Source organism: Rhinopithecus bieti, unplaced genomic scaffold (assembly GCF_001698545.2).
Source record: "Rhinopithecus bieti isolate Rb0 unplaced genomic scaffold, ASM169854v2 scaffold_32008, whole genome shotgun sequence".
NCBI lineage: Eukaryota > Metazoa > Chordata > Mammalia > Primates > Cercopithecidae > Rhinopithecus > Rhinopithecus bieti.
The window spans coordinates 469629-481043 of NW_016814433.1; the positions used below are offsets into that span (position 1 = coordinate 469629).

An 11415-nucleotide genomic window follows, 5' to 3' on the forward strand; every position below is an offset into this window, starting at 1 on the left:
GCCACTGGGCCAGGCCCACACAATTGTTTCAAATTTTCTGCCTGTTTGAAAATGTTCTTAATACAATGTTGGGGTAAGGTAAATGCAATACTTATTTTGCAGTTCTTACCTCTTTGGCTGAGGGAATTGCTTGCTCCGCAGAGACTTTTCTTTCTCTTTTCTTCTTTCCTTCCTCCCTCTCTTTCTCCCTTCCCCTCTCTCTCCCTTTCTTTCGCGACTGAGTTTCACTCTTGTTGCCCAGGCTGGAGTGCAATGGCACAATCGCGGCTCACCGCAACCTCCGCCTCCCGAGTTCAAGCGATTCTCTTGCCTCAGCCTTCCTGAGTAGCTGGGACTATAGGTGCCCGCCACCACGCCCGGCTAATTTTTTGTATTTTTAGTAGTTTCACCATGTTGGCCAGGCTACTCTTGAACTCCTGACCTCAGGCGATCCGCCCGCCTCGGCCTCCCAAAGTGCTGGGATTACAGGCGCGAGCCACCGCGCCCGGCCCTCCTCAGGGAGTTTCTAAACTAACTGTCAGTAAGCCACTGGTTTTCCCTGTATTCATAAAAAAACTGACAGGAACGCCCAGGATCCTAAAGTGAGCTTCAGTCTCAAGATAGTCAGCGACCGCTCTCCGGGCCAGCGTCGGGGCCCTGAGGGGCCTCTGCAAAGTGAATCACAGGGAGCACCTCGGGGTTTCAGGATTTTGGCTGTCCGCTGCCCAAGCCTTGGCATCACGGGCGTTTTTCCCTCTCACGTTCAGGTCCCTTCAAGGTGGGCGCCAGGTATCCTCCCAGAACACCGGCACACCGCCACGCCCAGGACCCCCCACTGCCTCCCTGCTGCCGCTAGAGGGCGCCATCGTCGCGGCTAACGCAACCTGAGGGAGGAAGCGGTGGAGCACCGCATCGCGGGGTTTTCTGGGAGATGTAGGCGGTGGTAGCACACGCATGCGCAGCGACAGCGCCGCAGTGGGCGCGCATGTGCAGCGGAGGGTCCGGCATCCGCCTTGGCGGAGGGGCGTGATGACCCGGACTCTCCAAGCCACCGCGGAGTAGTGCGGCGCGGGCGCTCTAAAGGGTGGCCGCAACCCAGACGGCCCGGGACACAGCTGCGGGTTCCGGCCAACAGGCCCGGAGTCGCGGCCTCGGCTCCGCCGTGGGTGCACCGGCTGGGGCTGCGGCGACTCCTGTGCGCTCCGCGTCTGCGACTGGTAGGAATGGGGATCGTCCCCAGATCCCGCCTTCCGGGCAGGGCCTCCCTTGCCAGCGATCCTGCCCACAGTCCAAGGATCCTCCTCGCTTCTCGTGGACTGCGGTGTCAGCCGCCCGAGCCGGTCCCCGGACACCTGGCCAGGTGACGGCCCCCAACCTCCGCCTGGCGGGGGGTGGTCTGCGAGTCCCCCTCACCCCCGGCAGACGTTCCCGAGCTCCGGAGGGAAAAAAGGACGAGGAAGGGGCTGCTTATGAGTCTGTCGGTGTTGATTTAGTAGTTGTGGAATGTGAGCCCTGGGGAAATAAGTGGAAGAGGCATGGACCGTGTGGCTCCACTGGGGCATTCGCGAATGCCTCCTGCAGGAGGAGACCAACCAGAAAGAAGAGGCAGCGTCCAGCAACTGGACAAAGGCCAGAGGTCCTTTCTGGCAAGAGGACTCGGGTGAGCAGAAGCTGAGCCGGCTCTTTATCCCTTGGCGCAAGTGCCGTGTGGCATAGGTCAGTGAACGCCTGAAAGGGATGTTGAGCCAGCAACAAAATGCCTTGAGTGCCCCATTAAAGAAGCAACAACTGGCCGGGCGCGGTGGCTCAAGCCTGTAATCCCAGCACTTCGGGAGGCCGAGACGGGCGGATCATGAGGTCAGGAGATCGAGACCATCCTGGCGAACACGGTGAAACCTCGTCTCTACTAAAAGAATACAAAAAACTAGCCGGGTGAGGTAGCGGGCGCCTGTAGTCCCAGCTTCTCGGGAGGCTGAGGCAGGAGAATGGCGTGAACCCGGGAGGCGGAGCTTGTAGTGAGCTGAGATCCGGTCACTGCACTCCAGCCTGGGCGGCAGAGCGAGACTCCGTCTCAAAAAAAAAAAAAGAAAAGAAAAGAAAAGAAGCAACAACTGTGGCTCACGCCTGTAATCCCAGCACTTTGGGTGGCCCAAGCGGGTGGATTGCCTGAGCTCAGGGGTTCGAGACCAGCCTGGCCAACATGGTGAAACTCCGTCTCTACTAAAAATACAAAAATTAGTCACGCGGTCGGTGGCCTTGTGCCTATTTAATCCCTGCCCTACTGGAAGGCTGAGACAGTGAGAATCGCTTGAATGCAGAGGTTGGAGGCTGCAGTGAGCCGAGATCACGCCACTGCACTCCAGCCTGGGCGATAGAGCGAGACTGTCCAAAAAAAAAAAAAAAAAAAAAAAAAAAAAAAAAAAAAAAAAAAAACGGAAAAAGATCACATACGTTGGCCAGACAAGGTGGCTCATGCCTATAACCCCAGCACATTACAGGCTGAGGATTACTTGAGTCCTGGAGTTTGAGAGCAGCCTGGGTAAAATAGTGAGAGCCCATCTCTTAAAAAATTAGAGGCATGGTGGTGTACACCTGTAGTCCCAGCAACTGGGGAGGTTGAGATGGGAGGATCGCTTGAGCCCATGAGGTCAAGGCTGCAGTGAGCTATGATCATGCCACTGGACTACATCCTAGACAACAAAGACCCCATCTCAGCCTGGCGCGGTGGCTCAAGCCTGTAATCCCAGCACTTTGGGAAGCCGAGAAGGGCGGATCACAAGGTCAAGAGATCGAGACCATCCTGACAAACACGATGAAACCCCGTCTCTACTAAAAAAATACAAAAAACTAGCCGGGCGAGGTGGTGGGCGCCTGTAGTCCCAGCTACTCAGGAGGCTGAGGCAGGAGAATGGCGTAAACCCGTGAGGCGGAGCTTGCAGTGAGCTAAGATCTGGCCACCGCGCTCCAGCCTGGGCGACAGAGCGAGACTCCGTTTCAAAAAAAAAACAAAGACCCCATCATAAGAAAAAAAAAAAAAGTCATTTTGTAAATGACTTCTGGGATGCTAATCTTGATGTAGAAAATCTTCTACCCTAAGAACAAACAGAGGCCGGGCGCGGTAATCCCAGCACTTTGGGAGGCCGAGACGAGTGAATAACGAGGTCAGGAGATCGAGACCATCCTGGCTAACACGGTGAAACCCCGTCTCTACTAAAAAATACAAAAAACTAGCCGGGCGACGTGGCGGGCGCCTGTAGTCCCAGCTACTCGGGAGGCTGAGGCAGGACAATGGCGTGAACCTGGGAGGCGGAGCTTGCGGTGAGCTGAGATCCGGCCACTGCACTCCAGCCTGGATGATAGCGAGACTCCGTCTCAAAAAAAAAAAAAGAAAAAAAGAACAAACAGATAATTCCTGAACAGGGATTGGCAAACAATGGCCTCAGTGGGCCTTCTGTTTCTGTAAAGTTTTACTGGAATGCAGTCACACTCGTTTGTTTAGTATTATCTATGCTGCTATCTGGCAGAGTTGGGTAGTCATGGCAGAGACCTTACGGTCTGCAAAGCTGAAAATATTTATTACTGCGCTTTTACAGAAAAGATCGCCTACCTGTGACCTAGAAGAATATACACGTGTGGCCAGGCGCAGTGTCTCACGCCTGTCATCCCAACACTTTGGGAGGCTCAGGTGGGTGGATCACCTGAGGTCGGAGTTTGAGACTAGCCTGGCCAACAAGGTGAAACCCTGTCTCTACTAAAAATACCAAAATTAGCCGGGTGTGGTGGTGTGTGCCTGTAATCCCAGCTACTCTGGAGGCTGAGGCAGGAGAATCACTTGAACCTGGGAGGTGGAGGTTGCAGTGAGCTGAGATCTTGTCACTGCACTCCAGCCTGGGGGACAGAGTGAGACCCAGTCTCAAAAACTACAAAAAAGAATATACACTTGTGCCAGCACAATACTTAGCACTAAGGATTTCTCTTTGCCACTGAACAGAAAAAACACCCTTGTTGTTATTCATGATGTTATGCTTTATTGTTAACTTTATTACTAAATGATTACTTTTACTCATCTCTTCTTTCATACTCTTCTATTCTTCTGGTACTTGTGTGTTTTAGTGCCTATTTTAGCCCATCTGCTTAATATGGTACATTTTAGTATCTAATAAAGGGTGCCTGACTTTTTTTTTTTTTTTTTTTGGGAGACAGCGTATCGCGTTTTCACCCAGGCTGGAGTGCAGTGGTGCGATCTCAGCTCACTGCAACCTCCGCCTCCCAGGTTCAGGCAATTCTCCTGCCTCAGCCTCTTGAGTAGCTAGGATTACAGGTGCCTGTCACCACACCCGGCTAATTTTTGTATTTTTAGTACAGATGGGTTTCACCATGTTCGCCAGGCTGGTCTTGAATTCCAGACCTCAAGTGATCTACCCACCTCGGCCTCCAAAGTGCTGGGATTATAGTCGTGAGCCACCATAGCCGGCTTCTGACTATTCTTTTAACCAGATACTGTTGGACTTTTCATATGATCTTTAAGTTTTATTCTGTGAGCTGGCGGAGTGGGGGGAGTCTTTGAATTGGAATTGCTGTAATTTTGTTTAGTAGTTTTGTGAAGATCTTTTTTTTTTTTTGAGACCGAGTGCTAGGAATGCAGGTGTGAGCCACCGTGCCCAGCCAATTTTTATATTTTTAGAGATGGGGTTTTACCATGTTGGCCAGGCTCATCTTGAACTCCTGACCTCAGGTGATTGCCCCAGCCTGGCCTCCCAAAGTGTTTGGATTACAGGCGTGAGCCACTGTTCCCGGTCTGATATTTTAATACTTTAAAAAAATATGTAGGCCTTCATGGAGAATTAAAAAAAAATACTTTCCATTCAGGAATAATATGTCAGTTTGTTCTGAACTTAACTTTAGGTCTGTTAATGAGGTTTTTGTATTTTCTTCATGAAAATCCTTTATTGCTTTTGCTAATTGATTTCCAAGTTGCTCCCAGCATCACTATTGTGAGTGACAATTTAATCACTATTCTGGATTAGAATTTTTTTTCCAATTTTCATTTCAACATTGTGAAGTATTTCAACCTGCGAAGAGGTTCGGAGAGTAATAGAATAATATATAAATAATAAAGCTGACACCCATGTATCATCGAGATTTTACCTGTGTTAACATATAGTCAGATTTTCAGGTTTTGATTTGTTTTTTCGTATCAAGCATCACAGGTGTAACTGAGGTCTCCTTTGTCTCTTCCCCAACTCTTTCCCCTCTGTCCCCTCAGGTGCCACTTTCTTGAGGTTGGACAATCGATCTAGTCCATGTTATTGTTACTTTACTACTTATATATGAATCTCTGTATAACATGTAGATTTTATGTCTTTTATTTCCACGTAAGTTGTATCATGTGGATAAGTGCACAGTTTACTTTTTGCACTCTGTTTCTGGAGAACTGTCCATCTTGTATATAAGTTAGTCTTTTTTTTTTTTTTTTTGGGATGAAGTCTCGCTCTTGTCCCCCAGGCTGGAGTGTGATGGTGCGATCACAACGTCCGCTTCCTGGGTTCAAGCAATTCTCTTACCTCAGCCTCCAGAGGAGCTGAGATTACAGGCGCCTGCCACCAGGCCTGGATAATTTTTGTATTTTTGGTGGAGACAAGGTTTCCCCATGTTGGCCAGGCTGGTCTAAAACTCCTGACCTTAGGTGACCCCAGTCCGTTTGTTTTAACCACCCCCTATTGCTCCTTTTCTCATACCACAATTTCTCTCTTTCCCTGTCAGTAAATGTTTAGGCTTCCAATTTTCCCATGCTAAAGTTTAAGAGAATCACTGAAAGAATGAAAACAATGTGTAGTTTTCATTTTCAACTGGCTGTTACTACAGAGGAAAGTTACTGGCTTTGTTTACATTTCTTAGATCTAGTCATGTTAACAAATTAGGCCTCCCAAAATGGTGGGATTACAGGCGTGAGCCACGCACCCAGTAAATAATTATATTGCCAATGAATAATGAGTGTACTTATTCTGAATTTTAACATCTCAAAAAAAAATTATAGATATAGAAATATTTTAGGAAATTATGCAGTAAATAAAAGGAAGGCTGTATAACAAAATAATGATAGCATCGGGTTACAAATCAGCGGAGGCCATAGGAGAAAGTAAACTTCTGCGCGTCCGCCCCGAGGCAAGTCCACGGGGCCAATAACCCGGTACCCGCGGCAGCTTAAGCGTTGGGCTGGGGAAGCTCGGGGACTCTGCGCACGCGCACATCCGTGTCCCGGCAGCCGCGCAAGCGCAATCGCCCGGAACATGGCTGCCGCCGGCCGCCAACTGTAAGTGCCGACGCATCCCTGAGCTCTGCGCTGCCTCCATTTCCCCCGGGGGGACGGCTTGGCGGGTGGAGGCCCGCCGGGTCCTTGTAGGGAGGCGAGGGGCGCGTCCGCGGGTGGGTTTCACGTGGGTAGTGGATATGTTGGGCTCCCTAGGGCGAGGGTCTGGCCAGGGGCGTAGTTGTCCTGGCGGGTGGGGACGCCCCGTGGCGATTGGGGTCACTCCTCTGAGGGCGAGATCGCTCCCGGGCTGGTCTGGACGCCCCCGCTCTTTCCTTAGAGTCACCCGTGAGTTCTGTGCTCGCATCTCTAGCCCGCCCTCCCATAGAGACAGTTTTGCCGCACCTGCTGGGGTCCTGGTCCGTCCCCTGGGGTAACCCCTGAGTCTGCCGCTTTTCTACTGGCTGGTGGGAGGGGCAGTGTAGGCTTGGGTCGGCCTCCGGCTGAATTGGTGGCCGTGAGCCAGGGGGCTGAGCTGCTTCCACTTTCAGTCTCGCAGGTGTTAGATCACCTGCGTGTTTTTCCATTTGATATTGCAAAATCATGTTTTACCGCAGTTCTCAGTGAGGGCCGCATTTTTGCACCTGTTTAGTGACCATTTCGCTGTTTTTCCTTGGTTTAGTGGCTTATTTCCTTTGTGCACTCTCCCAGTCTCAATATTTTATGACAGAAAATATTGGTTTAGATAGAGAAGCTGAAAGACGTGCAGTGAAAGACCCCTTTAACATCTGCTGAACTTACTGTATCCCTTACCTTTCCTTCTGTCCATCCTGTCAGCCATCCATTAATCCACCTATTTTTGGAAACATTTCAAAGTAAGTCGCATATATCACAACACTTCTCCCTCAGACAGCTCACTATGCTTACCATGAATTAGAGTTCAATAGTGCTTTTTTAAATTTTTTGAGCCAAAATTGACTTTCAGTGAAATGCACAGATCTTCACTGTACCATTGATGAGTTTTGACAAATGCAACCTAAACCTTTATTAAAATTACCATCAGCCCGAAAAGGTCCCTTATTTTTTGCCAAGTAAAAAAATTTGGCTGTTGGAACTTGGGCATGTTAAAGTACGTTTTGAATACCCATTTTTTGTCTGTTTTTCTTTTCCCACAGCAAGTGACTTTCCTCCATTCTACTGCTTGTTTCCCTCTCTCTTCACCCAGCTTTTCATTTTGAAGAGTTCCACAGTTGCATAAAAGTTGCAGGAATAGTTTAACACTTGTAAAACCATCCAGATTCTCAAATTATTAACACTTTTTGCCACATCAGCTTTATCTTTCTCTTCTCCCTGCCTCAAACACATGCATAGGTGTTACCAGAAAAGGGGTCCGGAGCTATACCTCAAGAAAAGGTTCTTATATCTCGGGAAAGAAAATTCAGGGCGAGTCCACAGAGTAAAGTGAAAGCAAGTTTATTAGGAAAGTAAAGGAATAAAAGAATGGCTACTTCATAGACAGAGCAGCCCCAAGAACTGCTGGTTGCCCATTTTTATGGTTATTTCTTGATTCTATGCTAAACAAGGGGTGGATTATTCATGCCTACCATTTTTAGGCCACGTAGGGTTAACTTCCTGATGTTACTATGACATTTGTAAACTGTCATGGTGCTAGTGGGAGCAGGACCAGAGGTCACTCTTGTCGCCGTCTTGGTTTTGGTGGGTTTTAGCCGCCTTCTTTACTGCAAGCTGTTTTATCAACAAGGTCTTTATGACCTGTATCTTGCCAATCTCCTGTCTCATCATGTGTCCCAGAATGTCTTAACTATCTGGAAATGCAGCCCAGTAGGTGTCAGCCTTATTTTACTCAGTTCCCGTTTAAGATGGAGGTTTGCTTTGGTTCAAACACCTCTGACATAGGGTTCTCTTTTTTTTTTTTTTTTTTTTTTTGAGACAGAGTCTCGCTCTGTGGCCCAGGCTGGAGTGCAGTGGCCAGATCTCGGCTCACTGCAAGCTCCGCCTCCCGGGTTTACGCCATTCTCCTGCCTCAGCCTCCCGAGTAGCAGGGACTACAGGCGCCCGCCCCTTGCCCAGCTAGTTTTTTTTGTATTTTTTAGTAGAGATGGGGTTTCACCATGTTAGCCAGGATGGTCTCGATCTCCTGACCTCGTGATCCACCTTTCTCGGCCTCCCAAAGTGCTGTGATTACAGGCTTGAGCCACTGCACCCGGTCAGGTTCTCTTTTTATATTTTACACACACACACTCATACACACAGCAGGTGTTGCAGAGGCAGGTGTGGTACAGACATATATTTATATACACTTAGTTTTTTTTGACTGAGTTACTGAAAGTATGTTGTAGATATCATACCTCACTCTGAAATACTTCAGCCAGGATCTTGTAAGAAAAGTAACGTTCTTATTTTTTACTTTTGTATTTTTTGTAGAGATGAGGTCTCACTATGTTGCCCAGACTGGTCTTGAACTCCTGGCCTTAAGCAGTCCTCCTGCCTTGGCCTCCCAAAGTGCTGGGATTACAGGTGTGAGCCACCATACTCAACCAAAAAGAACATTCTTGAACAAAACTAGTGTTATTATCACACCAAAGTATACTTTTTTTTTTAAGCTAGAATCTTTTTTTTTTTTTTTTTTTTGAGATGGAGTCTCACTCTGTCACCCAGTCTGGACTGCAGTGGCATGATCTCGGCTCATTGCAAGCTCCGCCTCCCGGGTTCACACCATTCTCCTGCCTCAGCCTCCTGAGTAGCTGGAATTACAGGCACCCGCCATCAAGCCCAACTAATTTTTTGTATTTTTAGTAGAGACGGGATTTCACTGTGTTAGCTAGGACGGTCTCGATCTCCTGACCTCGTGATCCACCTGCCTCAGCCTTCCAAAGTGCTGGGATTACAGGCATGAACCACCACACCCGACCAAAGATAGAATCTTACCAGTGTAGAGTCCAGTGGTGCGATCTTGGCTCACTGCAACCTCCACCTCCCAGGCTCAAGTGATTTTCCTGCCTCACCCTCCTGAGTAGCTGGAATTACGGGCATTGTGCCACTATGCCCAGCTAATATTTGTCTTTTTAGAAGAGATGGGGTTCCGCTACGTTGGCCAGGTTGGTCTTGAACTCCTGACCTCAAGTGATCTGCCTACTTTGGCTTCCCACAGTGCTGGGATTATAGGAGTGAGCCACTGCACCTGGCCCCAGGTACTTTATTATTGATACAGAACTCTTGTCTGATATCGTTTGTATGTAGCTGATATAGTTTGTATGGTTTTTTGGGTATTTCTTTTGATCCAGGATCCTGTGTTACATTTACTTGTCATGTTATTTTAGTCTCCCTCAACCTTGAATGGCATTCTCCTTTCTTTTTTTTTTTTTTTCATGAAATTGATATTTTTTTAAAAGACCCAGCTGGTGGTTGTGTAGATTGTCACTTGATATTCAGTTGATGTTCCCAATATTAAATTCAGACTCTCATCTTCGGCAGGGCATTGTCTGAGTGACATCATGTTGTTCTTGGTGTGTCATGTCAGGAAGCATGTGAGGCTGGTGGTGATCAGACTTCTGTCATGTGGTTAAAGTGCTCTTGCCGGGATCCTCCACTTTTTCCCCTCTGTAATTGATAAGCCATTGTAGAGATAGTATTTTGAATGTTCTTTTATGTTCATGGTGTATTACTCATTTTGATATAGTAAGATGTTTCAAATCTTTTTCTTTTCTTTTTTTTTTTTTTTTGAGACGGAGTCTCGCTCTGTCGCCCAGGCTGGAGTGCAGTGGCCGGATCTCAGCTCACTGCAAGCTCCGCCTCCCAGGTTTACGCCATTCTCCTGCCTCAGCCTCCCAAGTAGCTGGGACTACAGGTGCCCACCACCTCGCCTGGCTAGTTTTTTGTATTTTTTTAGTAGAGACGGGATTTCACCGTGTTAGCCAGGATGGTCTCGATCTCCTGACCTCATGATCCGCCCTTCTTGGCCTCCCAAAGTGCTGGGATTACAGGCTTGAGCCACCACATCTGGCCGACTCTGTCTCTTTAAAAAAAAAAACAACAAAACAGAAATTCTTGGCTGTGCGCTGTGGCTCATGCCTGTAATCCCAGCATTTTGGGAGGTTGAGGCAGGCAGATCACCTGAGGTCAGGAGTTCGAGATCAGCCTGGCCAATTTGGTGAAACCCCATCTCTATTAAAAATATAAACAATTAGCTGAGTGTGGTGGCGCATGCCTGTAATCCCAACTACTTGGGAGGCTGAGGCACGAGAGTCGCTTGAATCCAGGAGGCGGAGGTCGCAGTGAGCCAAGATCGCGCCACTGCACTCCAGCCCAGCTACAGAACGAGACTCTGTCTCAAAAAAAAAATAGATAGGTAGATATAGATATAGATATAAAATTAGCTGCATGTGGTGGCAGGTACATGTAGTCCTGGCTACTCAGGAGGCTGAGGCAAGAGAATCACTTAAACCCAGGAGGCAGAGGTTGCAGTGAGTCGTCATCACGCCACTGCACTCCAGCCTGGGCCACAGCGAGACTCCATCTGATAAAAAACAAAACAACAACATTTTTCTACTCTGATAACTCAAAAGATATTCTTGTAGTTCTATATTTCTTTTCTTTTCTTTTTTTTTTTTTTTTTGAGACGGAGTCTCGCTGTTGCCCGGGCTGGAGTGCAGAGATATACTTACTCGTGTGAGGCCACCTTTACCACCTTCTAAATTATTATATGCCTTCAAGTCTATTTGGGGCTCTGTCCGTCCTGTACCTTCACTGGGTTGCTTGCTTACTGGAACTTTAAGGAGAAGCCTTGACTTTTGGCAAGACAACTACTCCCAGCTCTTCTTCTTCTCTTCCTTTTGTTTTTTAAGGAGTTGTCATGGATATTCAGGAGCTGTCTTCTTCAATGTGAATTTTGTCATGCTTCACTAAAATTATTCCAGAGATTTGCTTGGAAGGCATTGCTTTTACGGGTCTAGTGAGAGTTGTTCTGCTTTCAGTACTTAGCCCTTTCATCTGTGTACCTGGTCTAGCTCCTCACTTACTCAAATGCCCTTTGAGGTCTTGAGTAAACTTTTTCAAGTTGATACTACATAATGTGTTTTTTTTTTTTTTTTTTTTTTTGAGACAGTCTTGCTCTGCTGCCCAGGCTGGAGTGCTGTGGTGTGATCTTGGCTCACTGCAACCTCCAC

At 48.0% G+C, this 11415-nt stretch overlaps 1 protein-coding gene across 3 annotated transcripts in view; it reads left to right on the forward strand.

Annotated features, from left to right (window-relative positions):
* The first annotated feature begins 965 nt into the window (after window positions 1-965).
* The window catches only part of ZNF329 (zinc finger protein 329), a 35103-nt gene continuing 24653 nt past the window's right edge, over window positions 966-11415 (forward strand). Inside the window, exon 1 of one of the 3 annotated variants that reach the window (XM_017850723.1) lies at window positions 966-1639. The gene's annotated coding sequence lies outside the window, so the exon portion shown is untranslated. Of the gene's footprint in view, window positions 1640-6209; window positions 6293-11415 lie in introns of those variants that run through there. The other 2 variants (XM_017850722.1, XM_017850724.1) reach the window with 2 other exon arrangements.